The 12,916-nt window shown below is 33.2% G+C and overlaps 1 protein-coding gene across 1 annotated transcript in view; it reads left to right on the forward strand.

Moving 5' to 3' along the window:
- The window catches only part of DCC (DCC netrin 1 receptor), a 798,936-nt gene that overhangs the window by 277,989 nt on the left and 508,031 nt on the right, over positions 1 to 12,916 (forward strand). The window lies entirely within an intron of this gene.

Genomic DNA, 12,916 nt, shown 5'->3' on the forward strand with positions numbered 1-12,916 from the left:
TTTGGGCAGCACAGTCTTTTTCACAGTGTTGATTCTTCCAATGCAAGAACATGGTATGTATCTCCATTTGTTTGCATCGTCTTTGATTTCTTTCATCAGCGTTTTCTAGTTTTCCGCATACAGGTATTTTGCCTCCTTAGGCAGGTTTATTCCTAGGTATTTTATTATTTTTGTTGCAATGGTAAACAGGAGAGTTTCCTTAATTTTTCTTTCTGCTCTTTCATTGTTAGTGTATAGGAATGCAAGAGGTTTCTGCCCATTAATTTTGTATCCTGCTACTTTACTAAATTCATCGATTAGTGCTAGCAGTTTTCTGGTAGAGTCTTTAGGGTTTTCTATGTATAATATCATGTTGTCTGCAAAGAATAACAATTTTACTTCTTTTCCAATGTGGATTCCTTTTATTTCATTTTCTTCTCTGATTGCTGTGGCTAAAAATTCTAAAACAATGTTGAATAATAATGGGGAGAGTGGGCACCCTTGTCTTGTTCCTGTTCTTAGAGGGAATGCTTTCAGTTTTTCACCATTTAGAACAATGTTGGCTTTTGGTTTCTCATATATGGCTTTTATTATGTTGAGGTAATTTCCTTCTATGCCCATTTTCTGGAGAGTTTTTATCATAGATGGATGTTGAATTTTGTCAAAAGCTTTTCCTGCATCTATGGAGATGATTATAGGGTTTTTATCCTTCAATTTGTTAATATGGTGTATCACATTGATTGATTTGTGTATATTGAAGAATCCTTCCATTCCAGGGATAAACCCCACTTGATCATGGTATATGATCTTTTTAATGTTCTGTTGGATTCTGTTAGCTAGTATTTTGTTGAAGATTTTTGCATCATATTCATCAGTGATATTGGCCTGTAATTATCTTATTTTGAGACATCTTTGCCTGGTTTTGGTATCAGGGTGATGGTGGCCACGTAGAATGAGTTTGGGAGTGTTCCTTCTTCTGCTATATTTTGGAAGAGTTTGAGAAGGATAGGTGTTAGCTCTTCTCTAAATGTTTGATAGAATTCGCCCGTGAATCCATCTGGCCCTGGGCTTTTGTTTGTTGGGAGATTTTTAATCACCGTCTCAATTTCCATACTTGTGATTGGTCTGTTCATATTTTCTTTTTCTTCTTGTTTCAGTCTTTGAAGATTGTACATTTCTAAGAATGTATCCATTTCTTCCAGGTTATCCAATTTATTGGCATATAGTTGCTTGTAGTAATCTCTTGTGATTTTTTGTATTTCTGAGGTGTCCATTGTTACTTCTCCTTTTTCATTTCTAATCCTGTTGATTTGCATCTTCTCCCTTTTTTTCCTGATGAGTCTGGCTAATGGTTTATCAGTTTTGTTTATCTTCTCAAAGAACCAGCTTTTAGTTTCATTGATCTTTGCTATTGTTTCCTTCCTTTCTTTTTCATTTATTTCTGATCTGATCTTTATGGTTTCTTTCATTCTGCTCACTTTGGGGTTTTTTTTTGTTCTTCTTTCTCTAATTGTTTTAGGTGTAAGGTTAAGTTGTTTATTCGATATTTTTCTTGTTTCTTGAGGTAGGACTGTATTGCTATAAACTTCCCTCTTAGAACTGCTTTTGCTGCCTCCTATAGGTTTTGAGTTGTTGTGTTTTCACTGTCATTTGTTTCTAGATATTTTTTGATTTCCTCTTTGATTTCTTCAGTGATTTCTTGGTTGTTTAATAGCATATTGTTTAGCCTTGATGCAGTTGTATTTTTTACAGTTTTTTTTTTTTCCTGTAATTGATATCTAGTCTTCATGGCGTTGTGGTCTGAGAAGATGCTTGAGATGATTTCAATTTTCTTGATTTTACCAAGGCTTGATTTGTGACCCAAGATGTTATCTATCCTGGAGACTGTTCAGTGTGTACATCAGAAGAAAGTGTATTCTGTCATTTTTGGATAGAATGTCCTATAAATATCAATTAAGTTGAGATGGTCTAATGTGTCATTTAAAGCTTGTATATCCTTATTTATTTTCTGTTTGGATGATCTGTCTATTGTTGTAAGTGGAATGTTAAAGTCTCCTACTATTATTCTGTTACTGTTGATTTCCCCTTTTATAGCTGTTAGCATTTGCCTTATGTACTGGGGTGCTCCTCTGTTGGGTGCATAGATACATAGAATTGTTATATGTTCTTCTTGGATGGATCCCTTGATCATTATGTAGTGTCCTTCCTTGTCTCTTGTAAAAGTTTTTAAAGTCTACTTTGTCTGATATGAGTATTCCTACTCCAGCTTTCTTTTGACTTCCATTTACATGGAATATCTTTTTCCATCCCTTTACTTTTGGTCTATATGTGTCCCTTGGTCTGCAGTGGGTTTCTTGTAGGCAGCATATAGAAGGGTCTTGTTTTTGTATCCATTCAGCCAGTCTGTGTCTTTTGGTTGGAGCATTTAATCCATTTACATTTCAGGTGATTATTGACATGTGTGTTCCTATTACTATTTTCTTAATTGTTTTGGGTTTGTTTTAGTAGGTGTTTTCCTTCTCTTGTGTTTTGTGCTTAGAAAAGTTCCTTAAGCAATGGTTGTAAGACTGGTTTGGTGGTGCTGAATTCTCTTAACTTGTGCTTGTCTGTAAAGCTTTTGATTTCTCCCTCAAATCTGAATGAGATTCTTGCTGGGTAGAGTATTCTTGGCTGTAGGTTTCTCTCTTTCAGGACTTTCAGTATATCCTGCCATTCCCTTTTGGCCTGCAGAGTTTCTGCAGAAAGATCCGCTGTTATCCTTATGGGTTTTCCCTTATATGTTATTTGTTGCTTTTCTCTTGCTGCTTTTAATATTTTTTCTTTGTGTTTAACTTTCATTAGTTTGATTAATATGTGCCTTGGTGTATTTCTCCTTGGGTTTATCCTGTATGGGCCCTCTCTGTGCTTCTTGGACTTGATTAATTATCTCCTTTCCCATGTTGGGGAAGTTTTCCACTATAACCTCTTCAAATATTTTCTCAGACCCTCTCTTTTTTTCTTCTTCTTCTTCTGGCATACCTATAATTCTAATGTTGGTGCACTTAATGTTGTCACCAAGGTCTCCAAGATTGTCTTCCATTCTTTTTATTTTTTTTCTCTTTCTTGCTCTGTAGCAGTTATTTCCCCCATTCTATCTTCCAGCTCAGTTATTCGTTCTTCTCCCTCAGTTTTTCTGTTGTTTATACCATCTAGAGTATTTTTTATGTTGGTTATTTTGTTATTCATTACTGTTTGTTTGCTCTTCAGTTCTTCTGAGACCTTATTAACTGTTTTTTGTATTTTCTCTATTTTTTTATCAAGATTTTGGATCATCTTTACTATCCTTCCTCTGAATTCTTTTTCAGGCAATTTTCCTGGAGATGTATGTATAAATACAGCTGATTCACTTTGGTGTACCTGAAAAGCTGGTACAAAAGTGTAAAGCAATTATATTCCAATAAAGAGCTTAAAAAAAAATAAGAAATCATAGCCAAATTCAAGATCATGTTTTCTTCTAAGAATTTTAGTTTTAGCTCTTAAAATACATCTATCCTTTATGCCAGTACCACACTGTTTTATTAATGTAACTTCTTGTAAGTTTTGTATTAAAAAAGTATGTCTAAAAAATAAAAATAAAAAATAAAAAACAGTCATATATTTTATGTTCTGAATTGGACACCCAGCTTTAAAAGTTTTAACTTCCCAATATCCTTCACCTATAGGCTAACTCAATTGAAATCATCTACATTACTGGCTTTCAGAGTCAGTGATATTGTCGTGGGTCTAATCATGTCTTGAGTTTTATAGTTGAACCCCCAGTGACTTCTCTAGGTAGAGACAATGAAGCAGCAGGAGTAACTCTTGGAAAGTACATGTGACATACGTTTTTAAAATCAAATCTATCAAATATTACTACTTTAAATTCACTCAAAATTGATTAGACTCACTCATGTGATCTTGCCTCAGACTGGTTTTGTTTAGTTTAGTTAATGTTGCAATTAATCTTTGCAATGATCTAATTTATCCCCACACTTCTTTCATGCCATGATCTGTTTGTATAAATTTTCTGAAGCAAAATACCCTGTCTAATTTGATCTGCTGTCATCATTGAAAATAGTAGGTTGATACTGCTTTGTTTCTACAGTGATATAATTAAGATGCCCACACTCTTCTAATTAATCTAATCTAAAATTGCTTCGGCTATTAGATATCCGAATAGAATGTAATGCATTATTTTTCTTTCTTATCTATGTCATTAGTCAGCAGAATTAATTTCACCAAGTTTGAAACACACCCAACGTTTATTTGCATTTTCAGTTATCACTTTAAGTCAAACTCCTTTGTCAAATATAATCCATTGCTTATTCTAGAGAATGTGTCAGATTCAATATTGAAAGAAAGAGAGATATATTCATGGGTAGAGAAATACCTAGAAGTTTTAAACTTCAAATTAACCTTTATATTAATTTTTAAGAAAAGGAGTTAGAGGACACTTTGAAGAGCTGTGAATAATTTTCCCTGAATTTTTATCTTAGTGAAATATCATTGTACAAAACCACATTCCCTGAATTTGTATCTTAGTGAAATATCATTGTACAAAATCACATTTCTGTCTTTTGACATATGTCAAACATTATTTTTTAGTAATGGGCAATGCAGAGATTACAATTAAAGGTGTTTTTAATGTGTAATTCACATTTGATTTTTTAATGAAATGATTTAGTCATGAAACTAAAAAGGGAAAATTTATTAAGCAACAATAGAATGCAGTTCTTCCACCTTCAAAGAAAACCAGCCTGATTTATCACTCAGGGTGTGTTTAAATCTGATATTAAATAGTTGCACTTATATTAAAAATGTAAATTTAATTAAATGGCTCATATTAATATTAAATTAATGCCACATATTAAATATGTTGATGAAACTATTCCTTTAAAAAAAAATCCCTAAACTCATTTTACTAATAATCTGACTGAAAACATATATGAGTATGTAAGTAATAATTTATGTGTCAATTGTTCATAGAGAAACAGTTCAATACATTGTTTTGATTGTTTGCACATAATTTAAAGAAGCCAGTGTTATGATACTCAGAGATGCTTGCATCTAATTAAAATCCCTCTGTTTAGAAACAATTCTGTTTTAAATTAATTTTTGAACATTATTATCATGTATTTCAATGCTTAAAATACTCATTTTCTAAAAACATAATCTATTTTCCATATGGTTTCAGCTTTGACCATATTTTCCTCCTCTTATAACTAAATTCAGTATTTTAATTTTATTTCCCAAGGTTATATCTCCTAATTTTGCAAGAGGTTATATCTTCAACTCAAAAATAAGCCTTGCATAACTAAAGAGTGTTAAAAATCAATGCCTTAAAAAAAAAGTTTTTTAATGAAAATTTTATTGATAAAGTACATTAATGAAAAACTTGTAATGAGATGAAATTGCTATATAAAACATTTTTGATGAAGGAATGCATTTTCTAATTGCATATGTTTGGGGCAAAACTCAGATTAATTTGAATTAAAGGTATTGTGCAGCTAATGAATGGTTTAAATCCCCCCTTCCTACTCATTAAGCTCATGGACCTTCCCTTAATTTTTTTCTCCCAAGAGATTCCAACCCTTTTATCATATTTTTCATATTGACTTATATAACACAGATTTATTGAGTCCTTGACTACATCATATATTCACTTTATACTGAATATACACTTGAGCCTTTAACAACATGTGGGTTAGTGGTGCTGATCCTCTTTGCAGTTGAAAATACATAAATAACCTACAGTTGATTCTCTTTGGCTCCTTCTTTTCACAGTTCCATATCTGAAGTTTCATATCATAGATTAAATCAACTGTAGAGTGCATAGTACTGTAGTATGTATTTATTGGAAAAAAATCATGCGTAAGTGGATCTGCACAATTCAAACCCATATTCTTCAAGGATCAACCTTATATATATGTCATATGTAAACATACTTATAGTATATGATTTAATTATATAATACATTTTAAAAGCTTACTTAAAAAGTAAAAGAAATTTGGATTCCACTGACGCTTTGATAAAAAAAATTATGGAAAACTGCTCAACATAATTAGCCATCAAAATGCAAAGCGAAAAACAATGGCATGCCCTTATACACCCACCAGAATGCTTAAGTTGGAAAGACTGACAATACAGAGTGTTGACAAGGATGTAGAACAGCTGGTCTACTCTTACATTGTTGGTGGAAATGCAAACATGAAACTATCCCTTTGGAAAACTATTTGACAATTTCAAAAACATATGCCTTCCTTATGGCCCAGCAATTCCACTTCTAGGTATATATGCAAGAGACATGAGTGTGTATGTGCATAAAATGATTCATAGAAGGATAGTCATAGAAACTTTGTTCACAATAGTGCAAAACTGAAAACAACTCAAGTGTGCCAAAATAGGAAGAGAAATAAACAAGTTGTGTAAGAGTCAAACAATAGAATACTGAACAGCAATAAAAAGAATGCACAAACTATTATACAGTATGATGTGAATAAATCTCAAATATATTGCTTTGAGAAAAAGAAACAAAAGAGGCATATACTATGTGAATCTATTCATATAAAGTTCTAGAAAAGGCAAGCCTATTGCTCGTGATAGAAGTCATAATAAAAGTTAACTCTGGGGGGAGGATTTTAATTAAACAGGAGCACAATGAAAGTTTAGGTGAAGGGAAGTGTTTTATATCTTGGTTTTGGTAGAGTGTACACACACACACAATTATTAATCAGGCTATGCAGTTAAGCTTTGTACATTTTGCCAAATGTAAATTATACCTGGAGAAATAAAAGAAACATGGTACTATTGATTGTTGTTACATAGGAAAAAAATAGGATATTTTCATGAGTATTGATTATACTAAAACAAAATACATAAAGGCCTTAAAACCTGAGTCTAATTCCTCTTCAGTCTGACTACCCTTGCTCTCTATAAAACATTTATCCATGGCCTTCTTAAGAATTTTCTATCAAAGCTCAAAAACTTTGCGTATGATAGGGAGAAAAAGAAACAGTTTACAAATCAGACGTTACTGGTTACAGTGTCTAGCTCTGTACCTGAGTTACTGTATTTAAAAAATGGTAAAATGGCTTTATGACTGCAATAAAATAATCATAGATAGTTACTTATCTATGTCAAGACTGTACCATGTACCATTACATGAATTTCTCCTCATAGCAACATTAATGAAATACATCTTATTATTTGATCTTAGTAAGTTCTGGAGCTGCACCTTGAACCTAGGCATTTTGTCTTCAAATGAGACCCTGTTCTTAACAATATACTATTTTTATACTGACTATTTCAAGTTTAATGATTACATGACCAGAACAGATGGTCTATTGTGAGTCACTCTACATTTGGGCCATTGTAATGAATGAGACAAATCATTTGCTTTTTAGTAGATCAACCGTTGCAATTTCTTAAGCATATATTTGAAGATGAGGCAGTTATTTGAAAAATATGGGTAATGACTTATGCTCTTCAGATGTAGATACCTTAAGTAGAATGTTTATCTACTTTTAAATGAAGTAGATTAGCATTATGGAATATAAACAGAAGATGCATATAGGCTTGTACAAAAAGGGTAACATCTCAGATTCTGGAGAAAAGATTTGAGTTTGGAAATATCTAAGAAGATCTTTAAAAAGAATCTCTTAGGTGCTGCAAAAGCATCTGAGGTTTAAAAGAAGATACTTGAGAAATCAAAGTGAAGTTGGCCCCCAAACTATTTTCTGGTGAAATAGGTATGATTTCATCTGTATTATAGAGGAGTTGAGTTCTCTATTTAATTAAATTCACCCTGGAATAAAAAAAAATTACCTTGTAGATCTTATTTAAAATACTTTTTTTTTTCTTTCCCGAATAATTAAAATTAGAACATAACTAATACTCTACAAAGGGAAGGAAAATTCAAATGTAAAATCATCATCCTTTCAAATCCCTTTGGGATTTTGATAAAAGAGAGAAGAAATGCCAATAGTTACACTCAGATTCTAGAGTATCACTACATTTTTTTCTCTATATGTTTCCTGATTTCCAAGAAATGATAGGTGATAAGAAATTTAACAATGTTAATTCATAGATGATTTTCAGTTCATTTATAAAATTATATACAGTAAGCCCCAAAGATGGAAAAACAAGAATCTTTCTGATCTATCAGCTAGTCAAAACAAAGAGATTTTTGGAAAAACATAAACTTCATTCATTAGCTGAATTAAACAACATTTAGTTTGTATGAATGTGATTAATCTTGGGCTCTCTTAGGTACAAATGCGATTTCAAAGTTTCCTGAGCTCAAGCTTATTGACATTTTTCTAATGTAGTTTAACCTTCACTTTATTGTGTTTAGTTGCTGGTGGCTTTAGATGTCCCTTATGTCACAGTCATGTTTTGGGTGTGTGTGTATGTATGTGAAGTGGGAAAGCTTAAAATGTTTTATAAACTACCTTAGATAAATCTATTTCTTCCTGGCAGTTACTGTTTAAATCTATTCAGCCAGCAAGGCAAATATTTCACACTAAAAACGTTGATAAAAATGCTATACCCCTAACTGAGCAAAATAGGACATGCCCTTGAGAAAGTAGATCTGATATTTTAAAAGCTGCATTTGAAACTCTTCATCCTTGCTTTGCATATAACTTTCAGATTATATAACTTTAATAATTATGCTTTGATTCTAAATAAGAACAAAAATTGCAAAACTCTATGTGAATTTTCACTGTATTATCCACTAGAATTAATGAAAGTAAAATATGTGACCTCATATTTTTGAAAGTCATGGCCTGCCAAAATGGGGACAAGATGTATAGTAAAAGACTTAATTCTTCTCTTTGCTTAAGTGCATGATGCAAGTCAGAATACTTGGTTTACTGAGCCCAGAGAAACACTACAAGGGAAAATGCTATAAAATCACAGAGTTCTGCAACTGTGTCAAATTATAGAAGAAATCAGCAAAAAATCAATCAATCAATCATTCAATAAACTGTTTTCTAAAGATTTTTCACATCTCTCCTTTAATATTTGGAGCTTATCAGCAACTAAAAAACTGAGTCAACTATTTATGGTAAACTGGTTTCTACTGAAGTATGTTTGCTGATTAATAGGAATTTCCTCTATGAGATGCTACCAAATAGGCATCTTCAGCCAAAGGTATATCTTATGTCAGTGTACAGTGCAGTACTTTGGGAAATGATTTATATAAGTTCTTACTTAAATTTTATGAAAGTCTATATGGTATTCAATAGTGGTGACGCTCTATTTTTTAAGATGGGTGGAGAGTTTACAAATATTCACTTTACTATTATGCTTCATGGCACGCATATGTATTTTTACTTAGATGTGATTTTGTACCAATAATTTTCAGTAAAATTTAAAATTAATAATACTCCATTAGCTATTCTGAAGGAACACATAATTTAAGCCTTACTCATTATTTCAGTCTTCACTAAAGTGAATTTTTCCCCAGTGGTTTTTGTCTCCAGTTATCTAATTGTTATTTTAACTAAAATGGTAATTTCAAAACAGATATAGCCAAACATAGAAGTTTATGAATTTCCTCAATATCCATACTAAATCCTAAATCTTTGGATACTGGGTAGAGTTATTAACCTTAAACTTGCCCTTTCACAGATGATATTCAAGGCATGTATAGAGCAATGGTCCATGAACTTAGTAGGCACTGGTAAAAACTAGGGCTCATCACCACCCCCACCGCCTCAGGAAAGTGGAAGTGTACACATTCTGATACATATAATTTGAAAAAAACTAGTATAATAGTTACTGCCTCTTCAACATCCATTTGAGCGTACAGTTTTTATAACTAGTGTCAAGACTAAATTTCTGTCTTTTGCCTGTATGGTCCATGATCATTTAAGGGTCAACATGTCCTAATTTTGCAGCAGACATTGGAATTAGCTTTGTGACTTTAGAGTAAGTTCTGAGGTAGAAAATTCTGTATCTTTAAAATTGAAGAGAAGTTGGAGTCTCTGCCGTTGGAGTCTCTACCTTCCCTGGGTTGGAACCTCTAGAACACTTAGTATTTTATGTATCTGTACTTGCAGTCTTGGTCATCTCTATGGTTTTGGGATCTGCACCCTCTTAATATTCTCATCAGCCTCATTCTGGGCTCCACCACCTCCTTTATCTTTAAGCCTTCCTCCTTCCTGTTCATAAAACATAAAATCTATAATGAAAATCTTAAAACACATTATAGTATTTGTACAGTTATATTACAGATTCTCTGATTCCTTAAACCAGGTGTTGGCAGACTACAACCTGTGGGTCAAATTTAGCTCGCCACTCATTTTTAAAAATAAAGTTTTATTGTATTACAGCTAGGCCCACTTGTTTATGTATTATCTATGACTGCTGCTTGCGGTAGAACAAGAAAGCAGAGACCGTATGGTCTACAAAGCCTAAAATGTTTACTATCTGGTCCTTTACAAAAAAAGAGATTCTTCTGACTCCTAGTTTAGACATAGGGAATTACTGAGTGTGGTTTTCAATAAGGTATTAGCGAGAGTAAAGTTTCCTGGATACTAGGAATCACATATTACACAGATTGTGGCCATATGCTCGTAAACTAAAAGTAGATCAGATGTGTAAGAAACAGGGAATGGTGGGAGATGTGGGAGTTTAGTAGGTGCACATTTTGCTTAAGCTACTACCTAGCTCTAAATCAGTTTGCCTAATTGGGTTGTGGATAATGTATTGCAAACCTAATGTTCCAAGAGAAGCCTGACATTTATATTCTTGTGCAAAAACTTCAAATAAATAAAACTGACTAAATATTTTAGGATTTCATTCTGCCTGAGCTTGTTATGTACCAAAAACAAAATAAAACTTGAATTTGACCAAAGATCATCTGTTGTAATTTCAGCTTTTAAAAATTCAGTTCTTATCAATAGAAATATAAGATGAACCATATTGTAGCACAAAGTAGATATTAACAAATTATAAATTTGGGGGGATCACTATGTTTAAATATTCACAATGTAATTTCCAACACTTAAATTAGCATATTCATACAAATAATAGGCATCTTATTGACCAAGTCTCTGGGGGTTTTCTTTAAAATTGAACTTGTACCGAAAGTTATTTGGAACTAGCAATAATCAAAGAGGAAAAGGTCATATACTATTCCTAATTAATGTGATATGCTTCACACTCCTTATTAGTTCTTAATCCTCAATGTAAATATTACTTCAATCTAATTAGCCTTGGATGGACTCCTGCCAATAATTATTGAAGCAAAGAGAAAACTGTAACAAATACCTTAATTGTGTCTTCTTGCATCTTTGTTTAAAAGTATTTTCAGGACAACAGACTATCTGGTTATAAGGGTATGAGATCAGTAGGGTATGGATAAGTTAAGGCCCTAGCACTCTTAGCTGGGAATTGGGTAGAATTTAATAAAAGAGCTGTCTTAAAGGGAAGGGGCAACACTTAGGAAACAGGAGAGAGTATAAAGTCCCTGGGCTGAGTTCATTCCCACTTCAAGGCCAGCAGAGGTTAAAGGGAGGGTCAAGTTATGCAACCTGGAGGGAGCATGTTATTGCCATCCGACAAGAGATTTTGGTAGAGCGGCATAACCAGCCCGGCTGTGCATTAGAAGCCAGGCAACACGGAGAAAAATCATCTTGGCCTTAGCCCCATCCTTCTGCCTCCTGCTGCTTCCTCAAGTTGCCCGAGGGAAAGGCAGTCTGTTGAGACAATCCCTAAAGGTCAGCTTCCTGGGGCACAGAGCAGAGGGTGGAGATGGTGAGCATCAGCTCTGAAGAGGTAAGGAGGGGATACTCAGCCCAGTGGCTTTCTTCTCTTGTTGCGGGAAGAGCTCCCTTAACCTTTGAAAATTGTAAAGTCTTCTAAAGCCAAAACCACAGTAATGTAGGACATGAATTGGAAGGTTTTTCTATGAAGCGATTGAAGTGAATGAGTTGTGAGTGAATAGTTGTGCAGAGAGCATCACATGTATCTGTTAATGACTATTATTATGTCTTGTTCTGCTGTGTGTCTGGTGAGCTGGGAAGTCAGGTGAGGGTGACAGACACACTGGAAACTGAAATATTATTCCCCTGATAGCATCTTCTGAGAGGAAGGACTGAGCAGACAATTGCTATTCTAAATAAACTTGCATGCCTATGCTTTGAAGAAAAAATTCTCATAGAGAAAAAGATTAGAAAGTTATATATTGGAGCGTTCCCCAGGACTGGACTAAACTGACTAATTTTGAAGTTCAGTTGATTGCTTTTATCAGACCGTGTTCTTGTAGGTGTTACCGTAATTGAGGGAAATAAAGCACTTCTCCATTAATTCTCCTTGAAGCCTGGCCTGATAAGGAGAATAAACTTGGATGACTTGATGGATATTGCACAATTCTGGAAAACCTTAATTAGGGTTTCGGGAAAAGCAAGCAGTTGGATGTTGGTTATGTTTGGTTTTATCTGGACTGTACTCAAAAGCCCTGGTTTCACCTAGCTACATATAACTGCATGGAATATGAATCTTTGGGCTAAAATTTCCAAACTTTGTTGCAGCAATTGTCACAATTAAAATATTGGGAAAGGTACATTTTTTCAGCTGTTTCCTAGTTATATTAATAGGAATAATAATCTCTTTTTTATATGTACCTTCATATATTTCAGCATACTTTAGTACATTTTCAGTTCAAAATCTCTATTGTAATGCATACATTTGAGAATATCATTTTAGTAAAATAAACACAATTGTAAAGCATTTATCCCAAGTATAGGTTTATACTAATAGACGTTTTAAAAGATTAACCTAAAATTAGATATTCTTATTAAAAGATAAGTTAAGAACATAAGTTCTAGAGTCATAATATTTGGGCTTTATCCCAGACCTGCCACTTATTAATTCTGTGAACTTGGGCAAGTTGCTATACCTCTCTATCTTA

This window comes from Hippopotamus amphibius, chromosome 11 (assembly GCF_030028045.1).
Source record: "Hippopotamus amphibius kiboko isolate mHipAmp2 chromosome 11, mHipAmp2.hap2, whole genome shotgun sequence".
Classification (NCBI taxonomy): Eukaryota; Metazoa; Chordata; class Mammalia; order Artiodactyla; family Hippopotamidae; genus Hippopotamus; species Hippopotamus amphibius.